Genomic DNA, 19,331 nt, shown 5'->3' with positions numbered 1-19,331 from the left:
CTTTATTTTTGGAGGCTCCAAAATCACTGCAGATGGTGACTGCAGACATGAAATTAAAAGACACTTACTCCTTGGAAGAAAAGTTATGACCAACCTAGATAGCATATTCAAAAGCAGAGATGTTACTTTCCCAACAAAGGTCCGTCTAGTCAAGGCTATGGTTTTTCCAGTGGTCTTGTGTGGATATGAGAGTTGGACTGTGAAGAAAGCTGGGCACCGAAGAATTGATGCTTTTGAACTGTGGTGTTGGAGAAGACTCTTGAGAGTCCCTTGGACTGCAAGGAGATCCAATTAGTCCATTCTGAAGGAGATCAGCCCTGGGATTTCTTTGGAAGGAATGATTCTAAAGCTGAAACTCCAATACTTTGGCCACCTGAAGCAAAGAGTTGACTCATTGGAAAAGACTCTGATGCTGGGAGGGATTGGGGGCAGTAGGAGAAGGGGACGACAGAGGATGAGATGGCTGGATGGCATCACTGACTCAATGGACATAAGTCTGAGTGAACTCACGTCACCAGGAGTTGGTGACGGACAGGGAGGCCTGGCGTGCTGTGATTCATGGTGTCGCAAAGTCAGACATGACTGAGCGACTGAACTGAACTGAACTGAGCTTTGTTCTCTACTAGGCCTTAATCTCTGTCTTTGGCCTGTTTAGTCTAGTTTTAGCAAGAATCCTGCTCTGCCAATTTGTAAGAATCCCCCAGCCTTAATGTCTTGTCACCCTTCATATCTAATCAAGTTCCTCACCCCTGATATTGAATATATAAGTCTTTGGTCCGCCTTTAGCAATAATCCTATTAGGTCAGTTTAGCAAGAAACTCCCTACCACTGGTGTCTCTTCCTAGTACTTTTCTACCCAGTGATGCCTTCTGACCCTGCCCCTGGGCTGCAAATACCAGGCTATTCCTTTTTGGATTCAGAGCTGAGCACCATCTCTCTTCCTTATTACAGTAGTCATAATTAACTCCTATTACAGTATACTTTGATAAAGTATTCCTTAACCTTATAGCAGTGTCAGAACAATTTTCTTTAACATGGGAAAGATCAAGAATACAAACACATCTTAGCAACAGTGGTCTCTTCTCCCACCAAGAGCACCACCATGACACCTTGGACATCTCACAACTTCTCCTGGCCTTTGCAGCACTTGCTCTCAAATCCAGATCTGAGATGGAAGCATCATATTAGGTTACCTGCCCAACACCCAGCTATCAGGTAGTGGAAAGAGGGACAGTTTTCTCTTTAGATTCCATGGGTAGAGACAAAGCATCAGCATTTTTCCCAAAACAAAAAGAAGGATTAAATGTTGAGCAGCCAAAAATATCAGTTTTCTAATGTGAATATCTACTAGATGTGGCCTGTGTACCAAATACTTTTCATATCCCATTTCAGTTAATTCTCAAAACCACCTGTGAAGATGGAGTGTATTATGCCCACATTAAGATGAAGAAAGAGACTCCAATAAATTTAGTGCCTATTTCAAGAATTATACATCTCCTAAGTGATAAGAATTATACATCTCCTAATTATACATCTCCTAAGGTCTGTTTGACCTTATTTTTCATGCCATTGAGCTGGCGCTCATAAAATCTGGTTTGAGTGTTGGTCCCAGGGCTGAACAAAATAATGATTCAGAAAAGGACGTTGTGAACAAACATGAGAGTAAAAGAGAATGATGAGAAATAAACCCGGGTCTCCTTTTTCCTCTGTTCTTGTGCACCTCACGCAGTGGGTAGAAAGCAGCAGCATCTCTTTTGGGCCGGTGTGCTCTACTGGCTCACTTGCCACTGCTGCAGAAGCTGTACCCTGCCCTTGAATAAGAGGCACAGTGTTATCATCTCTGTGCTGGATGAACCTTTGCTCCAGAGATGCTGAACTTCCCTGAGCCATGAATATGTATGATTTATCTTTGCTAAGCACAGACGGAGATCAGTTTGACCTGAGGATGATTTCAATCAAAAAAGTCTTTGTCCTCTCCCTAGAAATTTTTCTCCCTTGCAAACTGATGACATTCAAAACAATAATGGAAAGTACTGATTGTGTGCTTTATTTCTTAACATTCTAACCACTTTTACTTGTATGGATATGGGCAATGGAGAGATTAATAATAACTTTAATTTCATCTCTAAAAACCTTTCAGACACAATTATAAATATTTTTTTTCTCTTCAACTCTCTGGGCAAAGTAGAATAGTTAAATACAAAGATGAAAATTAAAAGCTGGGCTAGAATTTTTGCTTAGTTACCTATTAACTGAGAATCTTAGAAAAAGTCACTTAACCTCTCTGAGCCCCCATTTTTTCCATTTGTAAAATGGGAATAAGAGCAGTATAGACTTTATAAGGCTATTATGAAAACTTTGGATAGCACCTACCATGTAATAAGCATTAAATAAAAGTAATTATTATCTTCATTTTACAAAGAGAACTTGGAAAAATTAAGTACATTGCTAAGATCATAGGCAGTGACAAAGGACTAAGCCCTATCTTTTGGTTTTAAAAACAGAACATTTTTAATTATATCTCTACACCTTATATTTCCTAGCCAACATTCTGTAACTTTTTCACACACAGTAACTTGCTTATTCATACTTATTCTTGAATCCACTATATTAGTAAAGAGAGTAAGAAATTCTGCTCTGGGCCCAACAGGTCTGCAGTCTCTAAACATAAGTACTATCTTTCACTGATCGCTGCCCTTAGCTGAGCACATCTCCAGCATCTCTCCTTTTCATTAGTATTCTGTTAAGTACATGTTTTCCCATATTTGCATTCAAAAATTTCCCAAATTTCTGTTTTTGTGTGACCTTGCCAGTGAATTCTTTACATTTACTGCCTGTTGGATGAAGTAGGACTTCCTCGCCTAGGGTGTACTAACACTCCACAAAGGACTCCCTATCTAAGTACAAAATGTAACTGTGATCCACAGATTCATGAAAATAACTGAGGGAAAGAAGTCTGGGAAGAGACTTAAGTGCAATACACAAAAAATGGAAGATGCGTATATCTTCATACAGAAAAAAAAAAACCCAGGTACGAACAAAGCCCAATAGATGGCACCTTCTAGGCAGCATTATGAAAAGTTTAGAAATAAAGGAATGAAATCTTATTCTCCCTGTGTACACCACACCACACCACAATTCAGGCACAGAGCCCTGAGAAAACCAGAAGGCAACTTAAGTGTCAAAAATTGTTAGATCATTGACTCTAATGGCTTTTAAAAACATATAAATGTGGGAAATAAATTCATGATGAGGTGAATGTATATTTTCTGCAAATGTATTAATGGCAGTGATGCACACTCACACAAAACTGGAACTCTGATACAAATGTGACTACATAGTTTTTCATATCCTCTGATACTCTATTCTCCTTTCAGCATCCTATAGGTCTTCTTGACATTGTAATTGAATAGCTTTTTATCCAAAGAGATCTCCTAGGTGTTCAAGTCCCTCTTGTCTTCTCTTCTATTTTTGTTTATTCATTCACACCAACCTGATTCGTCTTTGTGCATATATTACCTCCTCTCCATTATTTATCTAGAGGGAAATGATTAATATAAGTAGAAATGCAAGATTCTATTTCCCTTCAAAATATCTCCCATCTCACAGTTCCTTCCAAAGAATGTTTCAAGGATTAAAAATATGTACAACTAGACAACCATATGTTAAAAGGTATTTATCACTATCTTGGCATGGGTCTGAGCTCAGAGATTTATTTCAAGTCGAAAAATCTTAGGTGATGAAAAAGAAAGAACTGTGATGAAACCAATTAGTAAACACCTATATCTAGTATTTTTAATATGCTTTTGATTTAATCAAAATATAAATCAAATTGAATAATTCTATTCAAATTAAAATAAAACTGAATTATGGCTTAATATAATATTTTAAAAGTAATTTTCTAGTCATATATATAACCCCCAGACAGACATTTGGCAAAATACATTATGTGTGAACTACAGCTGTTTACAGTAGAATAAGATGTCCTATTGGTCAAGGTTAAAAGTCACAAGGAAATGACAAAAGGATAATACTATTTAGCATACAGATAGTACTTTTTGAAGGTTTATTGCCAGGTGCAATAATAAGCACTATACAGTATGCTGTTCCTTTTAAAAAGTACAACAGCACTATTCTTGTGTCCATTTTAAATATAGGAAACACAAAAAGGTTAAGATTGGCCAAGGGTAAGGGTTTCACCTCAACTAAACAGTAGAATGGAGGGCTGACACATCTATCTGACTGCTTTTAAAAACACACACTCTAAGTTGAACTTTTTCAATATTTTCATCCAAAAATATTTATTGAGAACTAAGCAGTGCTGGGTAGAGCTCAAGAATTTGGTGAAACAGGATTAAGCAAGAAAGGCAAAATCACTACCTTCTTCAAACATATTCTTTAAGGAGCAGATGAAAAATCAATACACAAACTAATGAACAAGATTGCTGCAAATGGTGGTAAGCAGTGAAATGAACCAGATGATGAGACAAAGAGTAAGAGATGGGGACAGTCGAAAATTCCTATAGGTAGTGTTAAGAGGCCTTACTGGGGGAGGTGACAGTGAAACCATGTCCAGAACCATGAGAAGTCCTCTGACACAAGGAGCCTGGAGGCAGAATCCTCTGAAAAGCCCCACCCAGGAGCCCTGCTAAGAGGTCAGAAAAACAGAATGAATGCTACCAGATGGAGTATAGCATGGGAAGGAAGGTAAGATTGGACACAGGCAGGATCTAATCTCTTGATAACACATTGTCATGTAAAAAGGGAAACACATGAACATAAAGATCTTACTATCCTAATGCAAACAGTGCCAAGAGTTAAATATTGAAAGAAACATGTCAAACACTTTATAAGGGAAAATTGAATCGGAATATCAATATAATATTAATACTTTTAACATTTAGATAGGAAAAATATTCCATTTTCAAGAGTAAATTTGTTTTGGTTTGAGCTATATACTGTTGGTGTTGTTGTTGTTGTTTAGTGGCTAAGTCATGTCTGACACTTTTGTGGCCCCATGGACTGAAGCCTATTAGGTTCCTCTGTCCATGGGATTTCCCAGGCAAGGATACTGGAGTGGGTTGCCATTTCCTTCTCCAGGGAATCTTCCCAACCCAGGTATTGAACCTGCATCTTTTGCATTGGCAGGTGGGTTCATTTTATTTACCATTCAGTTCAGTTCAGTCGCTCAGTCCTGTCTGACTCTTAGGGACCCCATGGACTGCAGCACAGCAGGCCTCCGTGTACATCAATAACTCCCAGAGTTTATTCAAACTCATGTCCGTTGAGTCAGTGATGCCATCCAACCATCTCATCCTCTGTCATCCCCTGCTCCCACCTTCAATCTTTCCCAACATCAGGGTCTTTTCAAATGAGTCAGCTCTTCGCATCAGATAGCCAAAGTATTGCAACAGGCAAAAATGATACGTACCAACAAGTATTATTTCTAGGTGAAGTGATGAATAATTATAATAACCTTCTTTTCACACATGCATTTCCTAAATTTTCTCTTTTCTGCTTCATCTATATTTTTAAAGAAACATAATTAATTTACAATATTATACTTAAGTTCTTAATTTCAGATATACACCATCAGTTCAATTCAGTTCAGTCACTCAGTCATGTCCAACTCTTTGCAACCCCATGAATTGCAGGACGTCAGGCCTCTCTGTCCAACAAAAACTCCTGGAGTTCACCCAAACTCATGTCCATCGAGTCCGTGATGCCATCCAGCCATCTCATCCTCTGTTCCCTTCTCCTCCTCTGTTCCCTTCTCCTCCTGCCCCTAATCCCTCCCAGCATCAGGGTTTTTTCCAATGAGTCAACTCTTCGCATCAGGTGGCCAAAGTATTGGAGTTTCAGATTTAGCATCAGTCCTTCCAATGAACACCCAGGACTGATCTCCTTTAGGATGGACTGATTGGATCTCCTTGTAGTCCAAGGACTCTCAAGAGTCTTCACCAACATCACAGTTCAAAAGCATCAATTCTTCAGTGCTCAGCTTTCTTCACAGTCCAACTCTCACATCCATACATGACCACTGGAAAAACCATAGCCTTGACTAGACAGACCTTTGTTGGCAAAGTAATGTCTCTGCTTTTGAATATGCTATCTGGGTTGGTCATAACTTTCCTTCCAAGGAGTAAGCGTCTTTTAATTTCATAGCTGCAGTCACCATCTGCAGTGATTTTGGAGCCCCCCAAAATAAAGTCTGTCACTGTTTCCACTGTTTCCCCATCTATTTCCCATGAAGTGATGGGACCAGATGCCATGATCTTCTTTTTCTGAACGTCGAGCTTTAAGCCAACTTTTCCACTCTCCACTTTCACTTTCATCAAGAGGTTTTTTAGTTCCTCTTCACTTTCTGCCCTAAGAGTGGTGTCATCTGCATATCTGAGGTTATTGATATTTCTCCCAGCAATCTTGATTCCAGCTTGTGCTTCTTCCAGCCCAGTGTTTCTCATGATGTACTCTGCATATAAGTTAAATAAGCAGGGTGACAATATACAGCCTTGACGTACTCCCTTTCATATTTGAAACCAGTCTGTTGTTCCATGTCCAGTTCTAACTGTTGCTTCCTGACCTGAATATAGGTTTCTCAAGAGTCAGGTCAGGTGGTCTGGTATTCCCATCTCCTTCAGAATTTTCCACAGTTTATTATGATCCACACAAAGGCTTTGGCATAGTCAATAAAGCAGAAATAGATGATTTTCTGGAACTCTCTTGCTTTTTCCATGATCCAGTGGATGTTGGCCATTTGATCTCTGGTTCCTCTGCCTTTTCTAAAACAAGTTTGAACATCTAGAACTTCACGACTGGCATATTGCTGAAGCTTGGCTTGGAGAATTTTGAGCATTACTTTACTAGTGTGTGAGCTGAGTGCCATTGTGCGGTAGTTTGAGCATTCTTTGGCATTGCCTTTCTTTGGGATTGGAATGAACACTGATCTTTTCCAGTCCTGTGGCCACTGCTGAATTTTCCAAATTTGCTGGCATATTGAGTGCAGCACTTTCACAGCATCATCTTTCAGGATTTGAAACAGCTCAACTGGAATTCCATCACCTCCACTAGCTTTATTCATAATGATGCTTTCTAAGGCCCACTTGGCTTCATATTCCAGGCTGTCTGGCTCTAGGTGAGTGATCACATCATCGTGATTATCTTGGTCATGAAGATTTTTTTGTACAGTTCTTCTGTGTATTCTTGCCACGTCTTCTTAATATCTTCTGCTTCTGTTAGGTCCATAGTTTATTATGCTATGTATCTTCTGCTTCTGTCCTTTATCGAGCCCATCTTTTCATGAAATGTTCCCTTGGTATCTGTAATTTTCTTGAAGAGATCTCTAGTCTTTCCCATTCTGTTGTTTTCTTCTATTTCTTTGCACTGATTGCCGAGGAAGGCTTTTTTATCTCTCCTTGCTATTCTTTGGAACTCTGCATTCAAATGAGTATATCTTTCCTTTTCTCCTTTGCTTTTCACCTCTCTTCTCTTCACAGCTATTTGTAAGGCCTCCCCAGACAGCCATTTTGCTTTTCTGCATTTCTTTTCCATGGGGATGGTCTTGATCTCTGTCTCCTGTACAATGTCACAAACCTCCATCCATAGTTAATCATGCATTCTATCAGATCTAAGCCCTTAAATCTATTTCCCAATTCCACTTCATTATCTTAAGGGATTTGATTTAGGTCATACCTGAATGGTCTAGTGGTTTTCCCTACTTTCTTCAATTTAAGTCTGAATTTGGTAATAAGGAGTTCATGATCTGAGCCACAGTCAGCTTCCGGTCTTGTTTTTGCTGACTGTATAAAGCCTCTCCATCTTTGGCTGCAAAGAATATAATCAATCTGATTTTGGTGTTGACCATCTGGTGATGTCCATGTGGAGTCTTCTCTTGTGTTGTTGGAAGAGGATGTTTGCTATGACCAGTGCGTTCTCTTGGCAAAACTCTATTAGTCTTGGCCCTGCTTCATTCCGCATTCCAAGGCCAAATGTACCTGTTACTCCAGGTGTTTCTTGACTTCCTACTTTTGCATTCCAGTCCCCTATAATGAAAAGGACATCTTTGTTGGGTGTTGGTTCTAAAAGGTCTTGTAGGTCTTCATAGAACCATTCAGCTTCAGCTTCTTCAGCATTACTGGTTGGGGCATAGGCTTGGATCACTGTGATATTGAATATATTGAATGGTTTGCTTTGGAAACGAACAGAGATCATTCTGTCATTTTTGAGATTGCATCCAAGTACTGCATTTTGGACTCTTTTGTTGACCATGATGGCTGTTCCATTTCTTAAGGGATTCCTGCCCACAGTAGTAGATAAAATGGTCATCTGAGTTAAATTCACCCATTCCAGTCCATTTTGGTTCACTGATTCCTAGAATGTCGACATTCACTCTTGCCATCTCCTGTTTGACCACTTCCAATTTGCCTTGATTCATGGACCTAACATTCCAGGTTCCTATGCAATATTGCTCTTTACAGCATTGGACCTTGCTTCTATCACCAGTCATATCCACAGCTGGGTATTGTTTTTGCTTTGCCTCCATCCCTTCATTCTTTCTGGAGTTATTTCTCCACTGACCTCCAGTAGCATATTGGGCACCTACCAACCTGGGGAGTTCCTCTTTCAATACCCTATCATTTTGCCTTTTCACACTGTTCATGAGGTTCTCAAGGCAAGAATACTGAAGTGGTTTGCCATTCCCTTCTCCAGTGGACCACATTCTGTCAGACCTCTCCACCATGACCTGTCTGTCTTGGGTGGCCCCACGGACATGGCTTAATTTCATTGAGTTAGACAAGGCTGTGGTCCATGTGATCAGATTGACAAGTTTTCTGTGATTATGGTTTCAGTGTGTCTGCCTTCTGGTGCTGTCTTGCAACACCTACTGTCTTACTTGGGTTTCTCTTACCTTGGACGTGGGATATCTCTTCACAGCCGCCCCTCTGGACCTTGTACGTGGAGTAGCTACTCTCGGCCCTTCTGCACCCGCACAGCCACTGCTCCTTGGACATGGGGTTGCCCCTCTCGGCCACCGCCCCTCACCTCGGGCGTGGGGTAGCCTCTCTCGGCTATCACCCATGACCTTGCATGTGGGACGTGGGGTAGCTCCTCTAGGCCGCTGCCCCTGCCTTGGGCAAGGGGTAGCTCCACTTGGCCACACTTCTGTGTGGTCCATCGCAGCTGGCACGCTTCTGCAGATATACATACCGTAGTGATTCAATATTTTAATAGATTGTACTCCAAATTGCCAACATCTGCTGGATCATCATAAAAGCAAGAGAGTTCCAGAAAAACATCTATTTCTGCTTTACTGACTATGCCAAAGCCTTTAACAGTGTGGATCACTATAAACTGTGGAACATTCTGAAGGAGATGGAAATACCAGACCACCTGACCTGCCTCTTGAGAAATCTGTATGCAGGTAAGGAAGCAACAGTTAGAACTGGACATGGAACAACAGACTGGTTCCAAATAGGAAAAGGAGTACGTCAGGGTTGTATATTGTCATCCTGCTTATTTAACTTAGATGCAGAGTACATCATGAGAAACACTGGGCTGGAAGAAGCACAAGCTGGAATCAAGATTGCTGGGGGAAATATCAATAACCTCAGATATGCAAATGATACCACCCTTATGGCAGAAAGTGAAGAAGAACTAAAGAGCCTCTTGATGAAAGTGAAAGAGGAGAGTGAATGGGTTGGCCTAAAGCTCAACATTCAGAAAATGAAGATCATGGCATCTGGTCCCATCACTCATGGCAAATAGACGGTGAAACAGTGGAAACAGTGACAGACTTTATTTTTCTGGGCTCGAAAATCACTGCAGATGGTGACTGAAGCCATGAAATTAAAAGACACTTGCTCCTTGTAAGGAAAGTTATGACTAACTAGACAGTATATTAAAAAAGCAGAGACATTACTTTGCCAACAAAGTTCCGTCTGGTCAAAGCTATGGTTTTTCCAGTAGTCATGTATGGATGTGAGAGTTGGACTATAAAGAAAGCTGAGTGCTGAAGAATTGTGATGCTTTGAACTGTGATTTTGGAGAAGACTCTTAACAGTCCCTTGGACTGCAAGGAGATCCACCCAGTTCACCTAAAGGAGATCAGTCCTGAGTGTTCATTGGAAGGACTGATATTGAAGCTGAAACTCCAACACTTTGGCCACCTCATGCAAAGAGCTGACTCACTGGAAAAGACCCTGATGCTGGGAAAGGTTGAAGGCCAGAGGAGAAGGGGACGACAGAGGATGAGATGGTTGGATGGCATCACCGACTCAACGGACATGAATTTGGGTAAACTCGAAGAGTTGGCGATGTACAGGGAGGCCTGGTGTGTTGCAGTCCATGGGGTCACAAAGAGTCAGACACGACTGAGCAACTGACTGAACTGAACGGGATTCCATTTGAAGTTGTTACAAAGTAATGGCTATATTTCTCTGTGCTGTACAATATATCCTTATTGCTTTATTTTATACATAGTAGTTTGTATCTCTTAATCCCATACCTCTGTCTTGTCTCTACCCTCTTCCCTCTTTCCACTGGAATCCACTGGGCTGCTCTCTATATCTGTGATCTGTTTCTATTTTGTTATATGCATTTGTTTATTTTCTTTTTTAGATTCCACACATAAGAGATACCACCTATCAGAATGGCAATCATTAAGAAGTCTACAAACAGTAAATGCTGGAAAGTATGTAGGGAAAGAGAATAACTGTTGGTAGGAAAGTAAACTGGTGCAGCCACTATGGAAAATAGTATGGAGGTTCCTCAAAAAATTAAAAAGAGAGTTGTCAGTAATTCCACTCCTACATATATATCATATCCAAAGAATATAAAGACACTAATTTGAAAATATATATATATACCCTAATGCTCATAGCAGCATTATTTACAGTAGTCAAGATGTGGAAACAACCCAGGCATGCATCAAAGATAAACGGATAAAGAAGATGTAAGATACATACATACATATATAAGTACAAAATGGAATATTACTCAGTCATAAAAACAATAAAATCCGGTCATTTATAACAACATGGATAGACTTAGAGAATATTATGCTTAGTGAAATAAGTCAAAAAAATACAAAAACACAAAAATCTAAAGTAAAATGGAAGAACTTTTTTCCAGCACAGTTTGACAGTTTCTTTAGTAGATAAACATCTACCTGCTATAAGATCAGCCTTTCCACTGCTAGATATTTCTAAAAGAAATGAAAACATATCCATATAAAGATTTATACCCCAAACTTCTATAAAAGAAATGTCATGGGCGTGTAATACACAGCACTGTAATTAACAAAACTGTATTGTGCATTTGAAAGTGCCAAGAGAGTGGGTTTTAAATGTTCTCACGACAAGAATAGAACTTTTTATGACTATAAAAATTAAAATAAATAAACACCAGTAATTTAAAAAATTACTCATTACAATTTTTATTGACACAACATTGTGGGAGTTTAAGGTATACAACATGCTAATTTTGACACACGTATATTGCAATATGAATACCAACATTATGTTTGCTAACACCTTCATCATGCTTTAATTTACAAATTCATTACATGGACTTTTTATATTATTACTATATTTTTAAATAGTTAATAACAATAAAATTGCCACACTACCCAATATAATCTACAGATTTAATCCAATCCCTATCAAAACACCCATGACTTTTTCAAAGAAGTGGAATAAATAATCCTAAAATTCATATGGAACCACAAACATCTCATCAACACTTGTTACTGTTTATTGTTTTGTTTTAGCTATCCTAGCGCATGTGAAGTGGATTCTCACGATTTTGATTGACTAATGATGTCATGAGCATCTTGTTTGCCAGTTTGTAATGTTTTATGTTTATAGCTATCTCTCCCCCATACTGTGAGTTCCTTAAGAGTATACATTGTGTCATTTGTCATTGTCATCTCTAAAAACTGACATCAACAGATAAATGAATTAGTGAACAGACTAACAAAAGAACACAAGACCTAAGGAATCCCCAAAGGCCACACTGCTTAATAATAATAATAATAAATTTAAAAAGAAGAGAAGAAAAAATTTGGTGACATAGTGGTAAGAATTTAGACAAAGAAGGGAAAGCCCTGTTAAGACTATATTATCTAAAGATGTGGTATTTTTACTGAGATCTTAATGAGCAGTAGGAAACAGACAAGTAAAGAACTAAGGGAAACGGTATGCCAAGCTGGTGCAAATGCCTCAACACATCGCAAGCAATATGGGTGAGAAAAGGATATGAAATTCACAAGTGAAGAACATCAAATCAAATACACCCCTGTCAAACTGACAAAAGTTTGTATCTATGGTGGTCTTTCGAACTGTTCACAATATTTTAGTTTCCTTATTTAGTAAAATGTATATAACAGCTGTTCTCTACCCAACTGAATGCAAGGAAGGTCATATTCTTTCTTTCACCAATAAAAGTTGAAAAAACAAATAAATGAGTCACTTCTGCCACAGAAGCTTAAAGAGCCAGCCTGCAATTCACTGAATCTATTTGCCTTCCCTCAGTGATTACGAAGCCTAGGATTAAAACAAAGTCTCAGTCAGCCTAGGTCTTGTGTGCACTGGAGCCCATAAGCAGACTATATTAATCTGCTCAGGTTAGCTATACACCATAAACTGGATAACTTAAGATATTGATTTCCCATTGTCCTAGAGGCTAGAAAGTCTAGGATCAAGGTTTCCACTGATTCAGTTCCTGACAACAGCTATCTCCCTTGCTTGCAGATGGTTCACAGTGTCCTCATATGGTAAGGAGAGAGAGAGGAAGCAAATTCTGTGATGTCTCTTCCTATAAGGCCACAAATCTCATTAACAGGGTCCCATCCTCATGACCTCATCCAATACTAATTACCTCTCAAAGGCACAGCTCCAAATGCTATCACTTTGTAGTTAGGGCTTCAACATAGGAATTTCTGTGGGGGAACATAATTCAGTCCAGTGTATAACAACTCACAATGGATGCACAACATGCAAGAAAAATAAACATTCTTTTTGTTACTGCAGAAGTTAACCCATCTTAACTGATGTGATATTTTATTATAAGCTCTTTGAAAAGACATTGGGGCAATTAATCAGGGGTATAACAATATAATTTAAGTTTATAAATATGAATATTGAGAGGGCAAAGCATAGCTGCTGAGAAAAAATAATTTGAAAGGCAGTTACAGGTGTTCAGACAAGAATTAATGGTGCCTTGAACTATAATGACCCAGATAATCACGACGGTGTGATCACTCATCTAGAGCCAGACATCCTGGAATGTGAAGTCAAGTGGGCCTTAGAAAGCATCACTACCAACAAAGCTAGTGGAGGTGATGGAATTCCAGTTGAGCTATTTCAAATCCTGAAAGATGATGCTGTGAAAGTGCTGCACTCAATATGCCAACAAATTTGGAAAACTCAGCAGTGGCCACAGGACTAGAAAAGGTCAGTTTTCATTCCAATCCCAAAGAAAGGCAATGCCAAAGAATGCTCAAACTACCGCACAATTACAGTCATCTCACATGCTAGTAAAGTAATGCTCAAAATTCTCCAAGCCAGGCTTCAGCAATATGTGAACCGTGAACTTCTTGATGTTCAAGCTGGTTTTAGAAAAGGCAGAGGAACCAGAGATCAAATGGCCAACATCCACTGGATCATGGAAAAAGCAAGAGAGTTCCAGAAAATCATCTATTTCTGCTTTATTGACTATGTCAAAACCTTTGACTGTGTGGATCACAATAAACTGTGGAAAATTCTGAAAGAGATGGGAATACCAGACCACCTGACCTGCCTCTTGAGAAACCTGCAGGTCAGGAAGCAACAGTTAGAACTGAACATGGAACAACAGACTCGTTCCAAATAGGAAAAGGAGTACGTCAAGGCTGTATGTCACTCCGCTTATTTAACTTATATGCAGAGTACATCATGAGAAGCGCTGGACTGGAAGAAACACAAGCTGGAATCAAGATTGCCGGGAGAAATATCAATAACCTCAGATATGCAGATGACACCACCCTTATGGCAGAAAGTGAAGAGAAACTAAAAAGCCTCTTGATGAAAATGAAAGAGGAGAGTAAAAAAGTTGGCTTAAAGCTCAACATTCAGAAAATGAAGATCATGGCATCCGGTCCCATCACTTCATGGGAAATAGATGGGGAAACAGTGGAAGCAGTGTCAGACTTTATTTTGGGGGACTCCAAAATCATTGCAGATGGTGATTGCAGCCATGAAATTAAAAGACGCTTACTCCTTGGAAGAAAAGTTATGACCAACCTAGATAGTATATTCAAAAGCAGAGACATTACTTTGCCGACTAAAGTCCGTCTAGTCAAGGCTATGGTTTTTCCAGTAGTCATGTATGAATGTGAGAGTTGGACTGTGAAGAAGGCTGAGTGCTGAAGAATTGATGCTTTTGAACTGTGGTGTTGGAGAAGACTCTTGAGAGTCCCTTGGACTGCAAAGAGATCCAACCAATCCATTCTGAAGGCGATCAGCCCTGGGATTTCTTTGAAAGGACTGATGTTGAAGCTGAAACTCCAATACTTTGGCCACCTCATGCGAAGAGTTGACTCATTGGAAAAAGACTCTGATGCTGGGAGGGATTGGGAGCTGGAGGAGAAGGGGATGACTGAGGATGAGATGGCTGGATGGCACCACTGACTCGATGGATGTGAGTCTGAGTGAACTCCGGGAGTTGCTGATGGACAGGGAGGCCTAGCATACTGAGATTCATGGGGTTGCAAAGAGTTGGACACGACTGAGCGACTGGACTGAACGAAACTGAACTGAACTGAACTATAATGATAAAAGTAGAAATGTTCAGAAATCATATAACTTGCAATAGATGAATGTGGGGAGTATGAAAAGGAGAGTCAGCTACTATCTCAATGTACACAATAGTATTACCAGCCTGCAGAATTTTAGGGAGGATAAATAGAGCTTATCACTGAAAGAATCTAGCACATCACTTTCTCAGGCTTCAGTAAGGTTGGCTCCCATTCTCTTCTCCCCTCTACCCTCCCAATCATCACTGCCACTCTTTCCCCAGGCTGAAATCAATAACTATATTTTCTTCTTAAAATTATATAATTGTCTCATCACTGTCGGGGGCCAAAGGAGGAAAGGTTGGGTCACTAATCACAAAACTTGGATCACTGAATGTTTTACCCAGGGCTGACTTACAAATTTGATTTCAGTTTACCTCTCCTCAGCAATGAACTCTGCCTATGGCTAACAATAACGGATGCAGTATTCACAGTGAGGCAGCTCAACAAAGAAGAAAAACCAGATGAGAGTGCCTCACAGTGCTATACACACATTTCTCTTACTTATAATTATTCTTGACAACCAGAAATTTGTGGAAAGAGAGATGTTTGGATTATGCGGTTTCTAGTAGGCTTGTGGCCACTTGATTTCAATGAAGGGAATTGGATGCCCCTGTCTTTATAATAACCAAAGATTTTTTTAACACAACAATCAGTTTTTCCTGTAAACATTCTTCATTTGGAATTCTATTTGCCTAATTGTCTACTCAGCAACAAGGTGGAAAATCATATCATTGTTTTAGCCATAAATACCCAGCAATTAGAGCCAGCTTAGGACAACATGACTGTAACTGTGGACATTAGGCATCAAACGCCAATGGGATGGGAGTGGGCAAGGGAAATATTTCTTGCACAAAATATTTTGAGGGTTCAATGCCTTGTTCATCTTACTTACGAAAGTTTTTGTTTTTAATTTTATGATTAAAAATATAAAACAGTTTTTACACACCATCTGCATTAGAAGAGAGAATGCCTCTCTGTTTTAATAAGCCTAGGCAGCCTCAGCACAATAAATGTAGTGACGTTGAGTATTTATGTAGAGCGGGGGAAAGAAAGGGCTTCCCAGGTTCCTTTGTCACTGTCTCGCTCATGCTCACATCATCAACATGAAGTCACTTCGGCCACTGAATGCCGGGATACCAACTTGAAAAAGAGAATGGAAAAGAGTGAAACAAACAGACCTGGGTGGGAAATGAACGGGATATTTATCAAAAGATTCTGACGATACCGAACACAGATATTTAGAAATGTCTCATTTTGCTACAAATGAAACAAATTTATGAGCAATGGAAAGGGAATTCATAGACATATGTGGGTAATAAATATAAATTTCTTTTGTTCCACTGCATTATAGAAGAATTTTCCCCTCCCAAAGATGTCCACATACCTTTGGATACCCAGACCATGTGGATATGTAACGGTAAAGGGAAATTAAGGTTGCAGATGGAATTAAGATTAATAATTAACTGGCCTTATATAATTGAGATTACCCTGTATTGCCCAGGTGGGCCCCATGTACTCACAAAGATCCTTACAAGTGGAAAAGCCACTGGAGTGAGGAAACTAAGTTTTCATTGTTTAATTTGCCCAAGGACACACAGCCAGTATGTGGCAAAGTCACATACTACAAACTACTTTTGGAATACTCCAACTCTCAAAGGAATACCAGGACTTTTTCATACTCTCTCTCCTTTGATTATGCCTTGTTGTAAGTCCTATACCCAAAGTTGTGCAATTTTCCTAGCTGGTGCCCCTGCTGTGTTCTATAAAATATGCAGTAGATTTTCTTATTTGCAAATAAGTATCGAGAGGAACAGTCTACCTAGATTAAATGAGGCAGAGAGAAAGGTTAAAACAGTGTCTGCAGACTACTGCCTATATACCTGGAGAAAGAATGGATGGTACAGGGTGTTCTGTTCCTTCTGAGGATTTAGATTCTTCTCTGCTAAAGCAAACCCAAAATATTCTGCTAAGAGATTCAAGCTGATTATGAATACAATGCATGGCAACATCTGTGGTTTGCACATTGTTGAACTAAAAAGGTTCTAATGTGTTGGAACAGAGGCCAAGCAACCAGTATCCATGGCAACTCCGTGTTTAGTTTCAACCGACTGTTGTGGAGAGTATTCAATCACATTCTTATATTTGTCTAAATGGCACCCAATACATATTTTCCATAGCCAACATTTTTGTCTTGGCTTGGTAACAAAGGAAAAGGAGACCCAAATGGTGGAGGGCGACAAGGGAAGAATTCACCACAAAAGGACTAACTTCAGGAAAGCTAAAATTAATCTTTCACTCGTCAAGTGAAAAAGCATTGAGGAAATTATGCATATAGGAGTGAGTGTGGAAGGGAAGAAAAGATATTAGACTCCTAATATCCAGCCTTAATTTTATCATTAAAAAATTATTTTTTAAAAGTCATGAAATGTGGTTGTATTTACAAACTAACAGTTAACAATTGTTTATTAAATGTCCATTCAAACATTACCATAGGGCACTTAACTAGCATTATCTCTAATCATCACCAAAAAAAGGAAACTACAAGAAAGCTATTATTTCCATTTTACACTGAAGGAAGCTGTAGTATAGAAGATTTAAACAACTTACCCACTATTACAGTCTTTCTCTGTAAAAGGTTTGAACTCAGGTCTACCAAATTTAATTTAAAAGTTCCTGTCTTTTCCAGTGTTTCACATTCTGAAGGAATATTAATTTTTAAAAATTTAATCCCTGTTTGAATAAACACTTCAATACTAAGATATTATTCTGGCAAATAACAAACTTCCAATCTTGGAAATTTTTATCACTGCAATAAATAATCATGTCAAAAATTAAACAATTCCATATTTCACTGGAAAATGATTAAATGTGTGAATATTCTTCATTTGCATGTGATTTGCATGTGTTTGTTCTAGGTCAACCAGGGGTAGAGACAGGCAAGGTGAGATTTAGCCAGCTAGTTGCCAGAAATACAAGACACTAAGTATTCAAAGAGTCTTAGATAGAGACCTGAGCAGAAAATTGGACAAAAAAAGTTTGGTTTTAGATACCTCTCCCCAGGTATCTAAAATCAAACTTTCCCTCACCTTTTGAAACTTGCTGGCATCCCTAAATTGAATTACTGATTCGCCTCTTGTGTCACTTATCTCATATGCCTTAAAGTTTCAGTATGATAATCAGTCTAACTCCAGAAGAATTAGGATGAAATGAAAGAATGAACAGTCACTCCTGTAATATCACTTAGTTAAGCAAAGAGGATAAGAAAGCAAACAGCTTCAATGACATCTATTTAACATCAGAAGAGGTGGCAAGAATACACAGAAGAACTGTACAAAAAGATCTTCACGACCCAGATAATCATGATGATGTGATCACTCATCGACAGCCAGACATCCTGGAATGTGAAGTCAAGTGGGCCTTAGAAAGCATCGCTACCAACAAAGCTAGTGGAGGTGATGGAATTCCAGTTGAGCTATTTCAAATCCTGAAAGATGATGCTGTGAAAGTGCTGCACTCAATATGCCAACAATTTTGGAAAACTCAGCAGTGGCCACAGGACTGGAAAAGGTCAGTTTTCATTCCAATTCCAAAGAAAGGCAACGCCAAAGAATGCTCATACTACCACACAATTGCACTCATCTCATATGCTAGTAAAGTAATGCTCAAAATTCTCCAAGCCAGGCTTCAGCAATACGTGAACCGTGAACTCCCTGATGTTCAAGCTGGTTTTAGAAAAGGCAGAGGAACCAGAGATCTAATGGCCAACATCCACTGGATCATGGAAAAAGCAAGAGAGTTCCAGAAAAACATCTATTTCTGCTTTATTGACTATGCCAAAGCCTTTGACTGTGTGGATCACAATAAACTGTGGAAAATTCTGAAAGAGATGGGCATACCAGACCACCTAACCTGCCTCTTGAGAAATCTGTATGCAGGTCAGGAAGCAACAGTTAGAACTGGACATGGAACAACAGACTGGTTCCAAATAGGAAAAGGAGTACGTCAAGGCTGTATATTGTCACCCTGCTTATTTAACTTATATGCAGAGTACATCATGAGAAGCGCTGGACTGGAAGAAACACAAGCTGGAATCAAGATTACCAGGAGAAATATCAATAACCTCAGATATGCAGATGACACCACCCTTATGGCAGAAAGTGAAGAGGAACTAAAAAGCCTCTTGATGAAAGTGAAAGAGGAGAGTGAAAAAGTTGGCTTAAAGCTCAACATTCAGAAAATGAAGATCATGGCATCAGGTCCCATCACTTCATGGGAAATGGATGGGGAAACAGTGGAAACAGTGTCAGACTTTATTTGGGGGGGGCTCTAAAATCACCGCAGATGGTGACTGCAGCCATGAAATTAAAAGACGCTTACTCCTTGGAAGAAAAGTTATGACCAACCTAGATAGTATATTCAAAAGCAGAGACATTCCTTTGCTGACTAAGGTCCATTTAGTCAAGGCTATGGTTTCTCCTGTGGTCATGTACGGATGTGA

The sequence above is a fragment of the Budorcas taxicolor genome, chromosome 6 (assembly GCF_023091745.1).
Source record: "Budorcas taxicolor isolate Tak-1 chromosome 6, Takin1.1, whole genome shotgun sequence".
Lineage (NCBI taxonomy): Eukaryota > Metazoa > Chordata > Mammalia > Artiodactyla > Bovidae > Budorcas > Budorcas taxicolor.
This window is presented reverse-complemented; position numbering follows the sequence as displayed.